The sequence below is a fragment of the Sciurus carolinensis genome, chromosome 11, assembly GCF_902686445.1.
Source record: "Sciurus carolinensis chromosome 11, mSciCar1.2, whole genome shotgun sequence".
Classification (NCBI taxonomy): domain Eukaryota; kingdom Metazoa; phylum Chordata; class Mammalia; order Rodentia; family Sciuridae; genus Sciurus; species Sciurus carolinensis.
Genome location: NC_062223.1, coordinates 5440284 through 5454328, shown reverse-complemented (window position 1 = coordinate 5454328; position 14045 = coordinate 5440284). Strand labels below are relative to the sequence as shown.

At 58.9% G+C, this 14045-nt stretch overlaps 1 protein-coding gene and 1 long non-coding RNA gene across 8 annotated transcripts in view; one reads left to right on the top strand and one right to left on the bottom strand.

Annotated features, from left to right (window-relative positions):
* The window catches only part of LOC124960102 (uncharacterized), a 96883-nt gene extending 92469 nt beyond the window's left edge, over nt 1-4414 (top strand). Inside the window, exons 4-5 of one of the 2 annotated variants that reach the window (XR_007104034.1) lie at nt 57-154; nt 1246-4414. This is a non-coding gene — a long non-coding RNA (uncharacterized LOC124960102). The remainder of the gene's footprint in view (nt 1-56; nt 155-1245) is intronic. The other variant, XR_007104035.1, reaches the window with a different exon arrangement.
* Nucleotides 1-14045, bottom strand: part of Kcnq1 (potassium voltage-gated channel subfamily Q member 1) — a 307534-nt gene that overhangs the window by 220962 nt on the left and 72527 nt on the right. The gene's annotated exons all lie outside the window — the stretch shown is intronic.

Sequence of the window (14045 nt, the reverse complement as noted above, 5' to 3'; positions counted from 1 at the left end):
CATGGGCAGGCGGCCTGTCCACCCTGAGGTATGTGGCTTCCTCTGCTGGTCCCCAGGTTCGAGCCTCTTCAGACCCCAACGCGAGTGCAGGTGCCTTCCCCAGCGGTGCCTCTGGGTGGGACCGACTTGGACAGGGCCATTGCAGATGTGCCAGGTAAGATGAGGTGGCATGGCGTGGGTCACCTGGAGCAGCAGGGGCCCAGCCCGGGAGGACTGGTCAGGCACACAGGGAGAGGGAGCTGGCTGAGGGCCAGCCAAGACCGGAGCAGCCACCAGCCACGCTCTCCCTCAGCCTGGGCGGGAACCTCATGCCGACGCCCGATCCTCGACTTCTGGCCTGCTAGGGGCTCCAGGTTGTCACCCAAGCCAGGCCAGACAGTGGACAAGAGTCCCTGAAGACGTCCAGGCCTCAGGGCCAGAAGTGCCTCTCCCGGGAGGGCCCCCGTTGCCTTGGTGAGGGCACGCTTGCTCCTTGTGGGGCTGTTGCTTGCCACTTCCCCACGCCAGGAAACCCCTGAGCTTGAGGACGGACTCAAGCGTCTAGAGCCTCCCAGGCCGAGGACCAGCAGAGCAGAGGCCTGGGTGTGGAAGGGCGGCTCTGAGCAGTGGGAAAGCCGCTGGGGCTGCCTGGAGCCCCCAGCTGCCCCGCGCAGCAACCCCGAGTCGCGCCTGGGGCCTGTGCACATCAGAGCGGCCCATGCCGGCCACCCTACCACTTGTGGTGGGGAAGCTCGGGCCCCGTGACCAGCTGCGCCAGACTGCGGACACCATGAGCCACCAGCCAGCTCAGCACGTGTGAGGCGGGTCCTCCCCTCCCTGGCAGGTGCTGCCCACCTCCAGCCACCAAACGGGGACTTGCTTTCAGGCTGCTGCTGATGCCTCCTAACCCCAGGGAGGCCCCACCCGCCGTGGCTCCCTTAGGTGGGGCTGGAATGGGAAAGGCGTTCTTACAGGAGCCCACTTTTCTCAAAGGTGCCCCGCTAAGACTCCCCAGAGGCTCGGGAGGAACAGCCTGCGGCTGCAGTGCATGTTCTGCACCCTGTCCCTTCAGCAGAGGCCACGGCACCCTGCCCAGCTCCCTGTGTGTCAGGGGCCTGCAGAGCCCCCGCTGGGCCAGCTGCGCTGGGTTGGCGGGCGCGCCGCCCGCTCATCGGTCACTGCTGCTGCGTGCCTTGCTCGTTCTGCAGATCTAGAGATTTTAATGACAGGCGGTGAATTTAAACAGTTTTTTTTTTCCCCTTTCAGGAATGTTTTAAGGGATTGAGAGGAAATTGTGCACGGATTTTGCTGTTTTAAGAGCTAATATGTGAACAACTTCAGAAGGACGATGTTGTTTTAGGGCTGCAGTTTACACAGTCAACGGGACACACAAAAGCAGGCTTGTCATGGATTCTGGGGCCTGTCTCCTTGAATTTCATTCCCTAGGGAAGTGGCAGCCTTCCAGGGGAGCAGAACTGGAAGAGAGCAGCAAGGCTGACCCCTGTGCCCTTTCCCCGGCTCCCACCATGTCCTGAGCAGGATGGCTGGAGAGGGATGTCACGCTGGACAGCCAGCAGCAGGCGGGGTGGGGAAGGGCCTGGAGCAACTCTGGGGCCAAAGCCCACCCAGCGAGGCCTCTCTGGGGCTCCTGGGGTGGGTGCCCCTGCAGAGGGCTGCATTCTGACTCTGGAAGGCCACACAGCCCCTACACTGCTCAGGAAGGTCCCCCAAGATGGTTGTTCCCAGCCACATTTGTGCTGGGAAGCCTGCTCCTTGGGGACAAAGATGTAGTCGAGAAGAGACAGACAACCCAAGAGGCTTGCTCACTGACTGTAGTGAGAACTTGCCACCCAGAGACGCAGGCCCGAGGCCTCACGGTTCCACCAACACCAAAGGAAGATGCCACCATGCTTCCAAGCTCTGCCCGGAATGGAGGGGCAGCAGACGCTTCCCAGCTCACTCTGATGCCTCACTCTGATGCATGGCCAGAGGCAGGTGGGCAAGCAGAACAAGCGCCACCCCACGGGGCACAGGGGCACGGCCCCCGGGCCTCAGCAGATCTGTGCACCGCACTGCGCCCCAAGCATCGGACCGTGTGGGCCCAGTGAGGGAGGCAGAGCTTCACCCTGAAAATCAGTCGGTGCAGTTCCCTGGGTTCCCAAGGAAGAGGGGAGAGGACGGCGACCATCTTCCCAGGGCAGAGGCCTCTGACAAACTCTAACAGCGTCCTTGTGGTTCTCTGTTCCCAGCAAAGGAGGAAGAAAAGGAATCTAGCCTGGTAAACAGCACCTGCAGAAACCCCACAGCTCACATCACTCCCACGGAAGGAGCAGTGCTCGCCCCTCCGCGCCAGGAGCAGGACAGGGACATCTGCTCTCTGCTCACCGCTGAGAGTGGGGTGGGAGGCCTAGCCGGTGCTGTCAGGGAAAAGCAAGAAATAAAAAGCATATGGATTGGAAAGGAAAAAATAAGACTTAACTTTATTTGGGACAACATGATCGTCTCCATAGAAAATCCTAAAGAATCTACAAAAAACAAACAAAAACAAATGAACAAAAATCCTTCTAGAACTAATTAGGTTAGCAAAGACACAGGACACAAGGTCAATATAAAAAAATCAGCTGTGCTTCTGCATCCTGGCAGCAAACGGTCCAAAAACGAAATGGAGGAAGCGGCATCATCGAAGCCACTTCAGAAACATGAAGCACTTAGTAACATATCTAGCAAGTTCTGTGCCCTGGGTCACAAACAATGCGTGGAGAGAGGCTGTAGGTTCACAGTCAGAAGACTGGGACACCCGCGCCCGTGCACACCGGGCAAGGCCGGGAAGGATTCCTGCAGGGGTTGTGTGCTTTGTTTTTTGATAGAAACCAATGGCTGATTGCAAGATTTACATGAGCATGTGAAGGTCTGGCAGGCATCACACTTCTGAAAATGAGCAAACTTGGAGGATTAACAGGACCTGATTTCAAGGCTTAGTATAAAAGTCACAGTAATCAGGACAGGGCTTTTCTGGCAGAACAGATCACAAAGTCCAGAAATCGGACCCACACATGGCCAACTGATTTCCATCAAAGGTGCCAAAGTAATTCCATGGAAAGAAAGTCACTGGGACGACGGGGTCACCACATGCAGAAGACTTAACCCCGATCCGTGCCTGTCACTGTGCATAAGATTGAACTTGAAATGAATCGCAGATCTAAACAAGAAATGTGAAACTATAGGATTTTTACAGAAAACAGGAGAAAAGGCTTTGTAACCTTGGATTAGGCAAATATTTCTTAGAACACAAAAAAACATGAACCTTACAGGGGGAAAAAAAAGTCTTGATGAATTGGACATCATCAAAATTAAAAACTGCTGCTCGTTTGAAAGGTCCTGTTGGGAAAATGCAGAGATGAAGACTGGGAGGGAATATCCACAAACCGCAGATCTACAAAGACTCGCATCTACACCGCAGGCCCCGCTCTCCCGACCCGACCCAGCGCAGCCCAGGGGCCGAGGTCTGCAGAAGGCTGGGTGGACCTGTGAACGGCGCATGTGCCCGTCAGTCCCTGGGTCGGGGGGACCCCCAGGAGGGCGGGGCTCGAGACACAGGCAACACCGAGTGCTGGGGAGCCCGCCACCATGGCGCCCACAGCCGCCGCGCAGGCCGTTTGGCAGTTTCTCGGGACGGGAAGCGGCCTGGCCGTGGGATCCAACAGCCCCACTCCCAGGCCCCGGCCCAAGAGGAATGAAGACATGATTCCTCCAGGACCTGAGCACATCCGTGCAGCCCTCTCGACAGCTGAACGGGAACGGCTCAAGTGTCCGTCCGCCTGTGAACGGATAAACAAACTGTGGTACACTTTATCCTTTCCAAACAAAAGGAAACAAACTACTGAATGCAGACGGTGACACAGAGGAGCCCCACACGCGCCGTGCCAAGTGATGGAAGCCAGGCTCGGTGCTTGCTGCGGATTCCAACCCCATGACGCCGGGAGGCCGCAGAGCCCACGCCGCCTGTTCCCTGGTGCTGGGCGCCCCCGGGCGACGGCCCGGCGCGCACTGGGCTTCGGGGGCTGACAGCTGCACGTTGCCAGACCCCTGGAACTGGACACCTGAAGAGGGGAGGGTTGTCTGTCCTCAAAACCCCAACAGACCTGAGCCCCAACAAGAAGAGACCAAAGTCACAAGACCCCCCCTCCCCGGAGACTCGTGTGCCCCGATTGTTTCTTAGAGTTGTCAGAGGGTGGTGAGCAGTCGAAGATCTGGGTTTGGGAGATTAGGAAACAGAAAACCAAAAAGTAACCGGACACACTGAGGCCCCTGTCTCCCCAGGTCCTTTCCAGAAGCCCCTGACCGTCCACTGGAGAGCCCTGGAGCTGCCCTCCTGCCTGTTCTAGGACTCACGAGGGGCGCTGGCTTGTGCCCTCAGGCCCATCTCAGCCACTGACCAGGCAAGTGTGTCCCCAGCCTCTGTGGGGGTGGCAGCCGCTCGGCCCTGTCACTTCCAGCCCCCAGGTGCCACTGCTCAGGTGACTCCTGTAGTGAGCCTCATCCACCTCCTGGCACCAGACCTCTGACCCACAGCCCTGGGGAGGGCGGCCGGGGAGGGGGCACAGACGCTGGGGCCTGAAGGGCTCCAGCCACCGAGGATGACTCTTTCCCCGAGAAGACCACCACCACCGAGGCCAGCGGGTCCCTCCTGTGGGACTGAACTGCCGACAGGAAGGCGGCCCAGAGACGGTGAGGGTACAGGGATGACAGGGTGGAGGCTCGGCCTCACTGCCGGAGTGACGTCCGCGCCCCAGCCTGATGTCCCTGGCCCTTGACATACGACGCTGGTCGATCTCGACTCTGAGTCATCACCGAGGATGGGGACGAGACCACGGCCAGTCAGCCTGGCTGGGTGGGCCCAACGTGGTTCCAGCTCGGAGGCCTGTCCTCCCGGGTCCCGCTCCCCTCCCCGAGGTCCCCAGGCACCCCTGCCTGCTAGTGTGGCCCAGACACTCGTGGGCCACTGCCTGGCCACTACCCCCAGGTCCCCAGGCCCAGCGGCTCTAGTGCCTCCCGAGTCCTTAGCCTCTCTGCCTCCCCGTGCCATCCCATTCCACCCACAGCGACTTGGAGGGGCACCTGACGAGGGGGACGTGTCCTGCTCCATGGGGTCGTGCTGGGGGTGGGGCGCCGGTGGGAGACGGCACCAGCTCCTCCAGAGCCGCCCCCAGGCACCTGGGTAGGCCCGGGCCCCCGGGCTGCGGAAAGGCCAGGCAGTACACAGCCGTCCATGTCCCCGTCCTAGGTGCCCTGCCAGGGAGACGGCCTTCCTGCTGTGCTGTGGGGGCAGTTCAGCAGACGCCCGGGCTCAGGGCTGCTGCAGAGTTCACGAGCTGGACCCGCCTCCACCACGACCCCGGCGAGCCGCACTTCGCTGCTGTCGGGAGTTTCCATGGCACCCAAGGGCATAGAGGTCACCTGGCTGATTCTTTCAGATGGGAAACTGAGGCCCCAAGATGCCCCCACACAGGCTGGATGGAAGGTTAGGACTCCAGTGAAGGCCAGCCCAGGAGGGTGCTAGGCAGCCTCCTTCCCAGCGTTCTGCCTCTGGTGGGCTCGTGGGGCACCGCTGTATGATGTGGCCAGCCGACCGATGGCCACCACACTGCTGGGGACCCAGAGCTGCAAGACGAACACAGCCACCAGAGTGGCCCCGGGCCCCGCGGGCTGCCTCCTCGGGAAGTGCCGTGGCACTGACCCGAAGCCGCCGGGAGGAAGAGCCCAGGTCCTGCCCGGGCCCACACCTGTCACCAGACATCCTCCAAAGTGCTGCTTTCTCAACCCGAGCAGCTCGGGCGGGGGGTGCGGGCGAGAGACAGGGCCCTTTGTTCACCACCACCGTGTCCTCGCTTTGCCCCGGGACGCAGGCACCCTCCTCAGACAAGTCCACGTGACTGCACACGGGGCCCCCGCCCAGAGCCCAGCACCCACACATGCCGCTCACGCGTGTGCCCGCCCAGGAACGTGCGAGCGGCCCGGGTGCGGTCCCCAGCCTCCCGCCCCCGCTCAGGAGGCCCCTGGGGCTGGTGAGTTCCGGAGGTGTCTTAGAGTTCAGCACTCAGACAGGGAGACGTGTCCCCCAGGACACCCCAGCAGCACCCATAGGTCAGAAAGGGCACGGGGCTGCTGGGGAGCCCAGCACGGAGCTCCCGACAGCGGGCAGACATCTGCCCGCCCTCGGCTTGCCGTGCTTGGTTCTGATTTGTTTTTCTGTTTGTTTGTTGTGTTTTCTTAAGAAACAAAATCTGGCAGAATCGGCAGAAGACCTGGGCTACCTCCCCAGAAGAGCTGGATGCGGGGTGCGCTTCCTGCCCACACGTCTGCACCCCCATGACACCTGCAGTCAGACAGACGCGCCTCTGGTCCTCCAGGTCCAGGCCGCCAGACCCCAGCCTCTCGCAGGGCCCCTGCTCCAGCACCAGGGCCCGAGCCACAGAGCAGCCCAGCCAGCCCTCCTCCTCCTCCTCCTCCTGGGCCCCAGAGCGTCCGACCCCCCAGCCCAGTCCTTGTCACCCTCTTGCTCCAGGCTCACACAACAGCACTTACGTTGTGATAATGTGCAAAAATAAAATGACTCCCACGGCTTCAGCTGCTGCCTTGGTTTCTAAAAAACTTCCTCCGTGGTCTAACCCCCCCCTGTGGCCTTACCCCCCCACTCCGTGGTCTTACCCCCCTCCGTGGTTTTACCCCCCCTTGGTCTTACCCCCCACTCCGTGGCCTTACCCCCCCACTCCGTGGTCTTACCCCCCCTCCGTGGTTTTACCCCCCCCTTGGTCTTACCCCCCACTCCGTGGTCTTACCCCCCCCCGTGGTCTTACCCCACCACTCCGTGGTCTTACCCCCCACTCTGTGGTCTTACCCCCCCCAGAACAGCATCGTTTAATTTAGCAGTTAGTCCACTTTCTATTATTGATTCTCTTTTGAACTCCCATTTAAAAGTAAATATTTATCTTTTTTAAGCACCATCCAACTATCTATAAAAATTCATTGCTATCTCATATTTCTAAATTCGTTGTTTTAAAAATCACTGGATAAAGGTCACTAGTGTTCTTTTTGTAATTAAAAAACTTTTTGACTTGGCCTTCTGATAACAAGGAAAATAAGAAGCACAGGCTGCTTTCTGTTCATGATTTCACGTGTAAGGACACAGGGTCTGTGCAAAGACGGATTCGTGAGAACTGAAAATATCAGGGCTGCACTCGGGCACGGCTACTCCAGAGGTACCCGGTCAGGAAGTGAGCAGTCCGCAGGGCAGGCTGGACAGCGCGCTCTCTGGTCATGTGCAGTGGGGGCTAAAGAACACTAACACAGGCTGACCTGCCAGAGAGGCCAGAGAGCAGGGACTCAGGAACGTGACAGTGGCACCACGGGGACAAAGACACAGCCCTCCTGGACTCCAGCACGCCGTCTAAGAGTGACGAGTGTGTCTTGTGAACAGCCCCCCGCGACTGCAGCAGACTCCACACGATTCCGAGAAACGGCGACACAAAACCAGAATCACTCGTATCAAGAGATACAAATATGCTTCACTTACCCAGGGAGGAAAAATATCTTAATTGCCTCACAAAGGCGCGATGATGTTTCATGAAAGAGACACCTAGAATATAAAGACACTAAAAGTTTAAAAGTAAAGATAAATAAAAATGACGTGCCGTGTTAGCACCAATTATTAAATTAAAAAAAAAAAAAGCCAGAGTGGCTGTGTTAATATCGAACAGAGCAGATTTCAGAGCAAAGAAAATGAGCAGGCATAAAGCAGACGACTTCACAATGACAAACACGTCAGTTCATCAAGAGGACACGGCGGCCCCAGGCACACATGTGCCCAGCAGCAAAACCTTGACACGCACAGAGCAAAACCTACCCGCACCAGAACTGAGAGGCAAGTCCAGTCACAGCTGGACACTCTGAGGCCCCTCGCTCACTGGGTGCTGGAGCAGGAAGAGAAAACCAGGAAGAGGCAGTAGGCACGGGCAACCCAGCCTCACACGCCAGTCCTCCCGGCGGCGGAATGCACACGCCGGCCTCCACGCCATCAACCAAGCCCTGACAAACTGCAGAAAATTCAGTTTCAGATCATAATATTTTCTCCAACTGCAGATGGACGGAGGGCTGACTCAGCAATGGCAAGGCACGTGGAAAGGCCCGAGTGTTTGGAGCCCACACGCCAAGGAAGAGGTTGAAAATGTGCATGGCCTTCAGAGTGATGAGTGCCACCCCCACCTGTGTGCAGAGGACTCGCCACCTGCAGAAAGGGGAGCACAGCAAGCTCCAGGCGGCAAGCAGAGCAGGAACCGCAAAAAGTTGCAGAGGTCAACAACCGAGAGCAGGAAAAGTCAGTGAGCCCTGAAGATGCTCCTCAGAGATCAGTGAATTTGCTAAGATTCCAGCTAAACTGATCATTTTTAAAAGAAGAAGAGAAAAGAGGCACAAGTTACCAATTCCAGGAACTAAAGGGGCATTGCTACAAGCTCTGCTGCTGTTTGAAGGACAATAATGTAACATTACCAACAACCCCGTGCCATGGATCCACCACCTCACTGAGATGTACTCTTCCCAATGCACCACGTACCAAAGCTCACTCAAGACAAAAACAGATAACCTGTACACAGCTATTCACCAAGTCTAGCACCTAACTAGCCACCATCTCACGAAAACAAACGAAACCCCCCAGACAGGGAAGAAATAAGACCAATTCTACCCAAGGAAGAGAGAAAGCCCCCCGCTCAGCTGCCCTTCTGCTTCATTCCAACACCAAGACCGAAGACGCCACCGGAAAACTAAAGATGACCTCACTCAGGAACTTGCACGCAAGCTTCTTGGAAAGATTTTGCAAATCAAGTCAAGTGAACCACAAAAAGAATAGCACTGTGACCGAGTAGATCCAGGATGCAAGTGTATGATTTGAAACCAAGACAATTCGTCATTTTAAGGGAACAGAAAAAATAAAATACTACAGGATCCTCTCAAAACATGTGTAATAAAAATCATTTGGCAAAATCCAGGCCCCGTCACTGTTGAGACTCGGGGCATTGGCATCCGGGGTGTTCCTCAACCTGACAGGGGACATCTTTGCACCTACTGCTGATGTCTCTCCAGATAGTGAGACCGAGGAGCTTCCCTGAGAGTGGGTACACCGCCCCTGCTGCTGAACACTGCCGGGCGGGCCAGTCACTGAAGCCAGGGTGGAAGTAAGTAGCCACCCAGGTTGGAAAAGAAGGGTAAGGTCACGGTCATCTGCAGACAGCACCAGCACCCCTGTAAAGCAAGGAGAACAGAACCCATGAATATAGCAAAATTAGTTTGCTAGAACTAACGGGTGTTTAGTGTGGTCACGAAACAAACGTGCAAAACTGAGCGGCGGCCGTAAAGCAGAGAAGAAATGCGCGCGACACCAAGCGGTCCACGCCTGGTTAGCAGCCCTGTTGCGCAGCAGAGTTGTGCTCGCAGGTTCCATGACGACGTCTGCCTGGTGCAGAGGAAGAATGAGGCCCGTTCCTCTTAGCAATGGCATCGAAAACAGGTGACACGGGGGTCTGTCAAAGGCATTCGGGACCCAGACACCAAGAACTACAAAGCATCTCCAGTGAGAAGATTCGGGTAAAGGAGACACGCACAGTGCTGTCGGCGGCTCTCACCAAGGGGATCTTCAGGGTCAGAGTGAGCCCAAGACAGCCCCGCACTCAAGAGGCCATAGCCATCTTTACGTGGCATGCCACGTAACACTAACCCAGGCCCATCACAGGCCTGAAGGCAAGCGCCAGAATGAAACTACCAGAAGGAAACCTTAGTGACAGACACTTGTAAGTGTGGCATAAAAGCAAGGAAGATGATACTTAAAAGGAAAACGTAATACGTTTGATGGCATAAAGTTGAAAACTTCTGTTTTAAAAACATAATATTAAATAAACAGAAAGGCGAGCCGTAGACTAGGAGAAACTATGTGTAAAACACGTCCATGGAACCAGAACATAGAACATTTGCAGCTCAATAATAAGGCAAACAACCTGATTTTAAAGTAGGCGAAAGACTAGAAAAACATATCTCCAGTTACTTGAATGCCCCTTAGACGCATGCCGAGGTCCTCAACATCATTCGACATGGGGAAATGAGAACTTAGACGCACAGGGCTTCCAGGGACCCTGTTGGGTGGACTAAGGCTGAACCCACTGACCTTGTCGAGCACAGGGGCACCGACATTTGCTCATGCTTCAGGAAGCAAGGGGCGCGGCCACCCTTGAAAACACAGGGTCAGTCTCTTAGACAGAAATACGCCCCTGTGTTACCTGGCCATTCTGTCCCTGTGCATTTACCCAGAGGCAGGCCACCTTCCTGCATAGGTGCCAGCCATGGAACCCGGGGCCTCAACACCCCCGAAATTGTGATCCCTGAACTCCTGGGGTGAAGGGCATCTCCCCACAGACGGGAGTTCCTAAGTGGGCAACATAGGTCCTTACTCAAAGGTCACCTTGAGCCTGAGGTGGCGAGTCTTGAGCACAGGGGAACCTCTAAGTTTAGGAGACCCCAAGAGCAGCAACCCAAACCCCCAAACAGCAAGGGTGCCCTGGCTTTGCCCTAATCCCAGGCTTCTGTAGCAGCTGCTGAGGCCGGGACACTCGCTTGCTGGCAACACTGAGCAGTGACCGAGGAGGGACGGCACTGGTCCCCACCCCCAGGGGCAGAAGCGACGCTCCCGACCCTCCCCAGCTGGCCCGGAGAGCCGGCAGGGAGAAGAGACACAGACCCGCTGAAGAAATTCAAAATGAAATGAAGATGCCTGCCCTTCCCCGCCCCCGCGGCGCTCTGAATGCACGGATTATTCTCAGCACATGCTGCTCGGAAACTGACCAGATCATCGCCCCGCCAGGAGGAGGGCGGCCTGCGCCTCTCGGCACACACTTGACATTTTGTTCTCGTCCAGGCTTCCCGTGCCGACAGTTTCTGGATTAAATGTGCAAATGGAACGCGGCCCCACGGGGGTCTCGCTCCCCGCCGGCGGAGCGCCAGGGCTGTGTGCTTGTGCGCACGTGTGCGTGCAGGCACGTGTATGAGCCTGAACGTGCGCACACACGTGAGCACCCTCACATGGGGGCCCATGTGCGTCCACGCGTGTGGCTGTGCGTGGCGTGTGGAACGCGTGTGGCTGTGCACGCCCGTTGTCCCCTCCTCTCAGCTGGGCGTCCGAGCCGGCTCGCAGCCTGCCACCTGGCCACCTTGACCAGCTGCACTTCTGTTGGGCACCCAGCTTGTTCACCACAGAGGACTTTTCTCTGCCCTGTGGTGACCAGGTCCACCTGAAATCCACAGGCAGCCTCCACCAGGGGCCTCTGCCTCCCAGCCACCATCCAAGAGGAAGCCGTGCAGGCCAGGCACGCACACTCTGACTGCTGCTCGGGGCAGAGAGCCGTGGGGGGAGACCAGGCCCCCAGCTGCCACAGTCCTGGAGACACTCAGGGGTGAAATGCACCCACCCCAAGCCCAGGAGCTGATGGCCAGCTCCAGGCACACTGACTGGGCTCAAGAGCACCTCACAGCAGCTCTGAAGAGGCTGCTGTGGCCCCTCCCCCGGCCCCCTCCCCAGCCCAGGGTCCCCACATGCCCCACCCGGCATCCCTGGCCATCACAGACTTTGAGACTGGAGACAAAATCTAGTGGAAGGAGCTGCCAGGCCTGGCTCTGAGGTCAGCTCGGTGAAGCGGGGGCTCGGGAACCTAGGTGCTTGAGCGGCGGCCCCTCGACCCTGCGAGGCTGCTCTGAGCCCCTCCCCCTCCCACCCAGCAGTCACACAATGACAGGCTTCAATGGCGCATAGCCAGGGCCTCTGGTTTTCCTTCTGCGTGACCTGGGGAGGCCAGGAACGTGATTGGAGCTCGTGAGCACAGTGCCCTGGGGGATCACTCAGGCACCTGCCCGGCCCCCTCCCCAGGCCCCTCCGCAACAACACTCAGGCAGCCCACTCCTCGGCCGACAGCTGGCAGACCCCACCGAGCAGCGCCCCACGGCCACGAGGCCCCGCCGGGCTCATCCTCGCAGCCCCAACAACTCCCCCCGACAGCCCCGGGCGCCCCACGGGAGAGCGGGTGCCAGGGCAGCCCCAGCAGCCCCCCGCTATGTTATGTCAGCTGTTACCCTGCGCTTAAAGCAGGGCTCTCCAGCTGGCTGGGGTCAGATGTAAAAACAAGGACCTAACAAAACCCGGCCCCCCCAGCTCCCCGGAGCCGGAGACCCCCGCCGAATGTGGCACTTACTGACGGGGTTCTTTCCAACCCTCAGGCACAGCATAAAGGAAACACCTGTCCCCACGGCCGGCACACTCTAATCCCACCAACCCGAATGGAGACGCCCGAGGGCCGCAGCAGGCGGCCCCCACCCCAGGCCTGACTTTTGTCCTGGGCCTGAAGGAAGGTGGTGGTGGGGAAGGCGGGGGAGAAAAACAGGACCCGGCCTGGACCTGCCAGGGAGCTGAGGCTGCTCTCACGGGGACGTTCCTCGCAGCCAGACCCACACGGCCAGACTGGAGGACAAAGCCCCCTGGGCCCCTCCGGCCCACCTGGTGATCAAGCCCCTGCATGGCTGTCACCTTCCAGAAGGGACAGGACTCCTGCCACTGCCCCAGAGGGGTCCTTCCTGCTGACCCAGGAGCCCCGCGGCCGCAGGCGCCCTGCACTGGCCCCACCAGGGCCCCGCTCCCGAACCCAGGCGGCTCTGTCTCTCATTACTGACCTGGAGCTGAATCATCACAATTTCTGAAAAGAGGGAAGGGGTGGGTGGGCGGGGAGCTGCAGAATGCGAGACCACCCAGACACCTGGAGCCGCACGCCTGCTGCGCACGTGCAGGCCACACTCCAGGTGCCAGGAGGCCGCCCCACTGCATGTGCGCTCCAGGGTGCCTCTGGCCACAGGCCCCTCCTGTCCCAGAGGTGACGGGATGCCCAGCCCGCGTCTGCTCCCTGCACCTTGGGACGGTCCTTGTAGACGGGCTCTGTGATGGCCCAGCCGAGAGTGCAGGTCGCGGAGACACTGAGAGGCTGGCAGGGCCGAGGCCGCACGGACCCCACGTCCAGCACAGCCTGGGCCTGGACGGCTGAGCTGTGGTTATCCCGAGACGCGGCTCTTCAGCCGGGGGCTTCCCCTCCTTGCTCCACGTCCCCAGAACCTCACCTACTGTAACCTGAGAACGGGAAAGGCCCTGGAAATGTGGTCAGGGCCAGGTCTTACCGGAGGCTCCACAGAGCAGGGGTGCGGGGAGGCTGGGGTAGGGACCCTGGCCTCTCCCTGGCCTTTGGAGGGTCACACCAGCACACGAGCCAGGCCGTCTCCCTTTCCTTCAGGGGATGTGCTGGAGCCCTTGGGGGCCCTGGGGCCGTGGGGAACAGCCTGGCCAAGGTGTCCTGATAGAGGAGCCGTGGCTTTCTACCTGCACCAACCCCTGGAGGAAAGACCCCAGTCCCCCCAGGTCCACTCGCCACCTGCCCGTGGTGTGCTGAGCGGTGTAGCGTGGGCCCACGCAGAGGAGGCGAGGCCCACTGCAGGCCCCATGGAGGCTGCCTGCTGCAGAAAGCCGCTCTTTGTATGACCTCCACACACAGGCCCTGGGAGCCCAGAGCGTCTGGTCCCAGCTGGGGCGCCTGTCTTCTCTGTTCTGTATAAAGAGTGTCATCTGTGCTCACAGCAGCTGCCTCGGGCAGGGCCACGGCCATGGCCAATCCAGACCCTGCACCCTCAGTCTGGGGACCAGGCACCTGGCCAGGTGATACACCCTGCCCTGCCACCTCTCCCACAAGGGGCCACCTCCCACACAAGGGTCCTTGTCCCCGGGCTACTACATCATCCTTCACAGTTCAGGGGAGAGGCCACGAAGGGGAGGCTAAGCTGCTGCAGGTCAAGGAGCCCAAACCGTGTTTCAGCCAGAAGCAACCGGAAAGAAGCAGAGCCTGTGCTGGTAGGAGGGACCAGGTCCACGCTGCGGGAGGCCCCGTTGTAGGACACGCCTGCACCCAGGGACGGGTGTGTTTATGGCTGGGCGA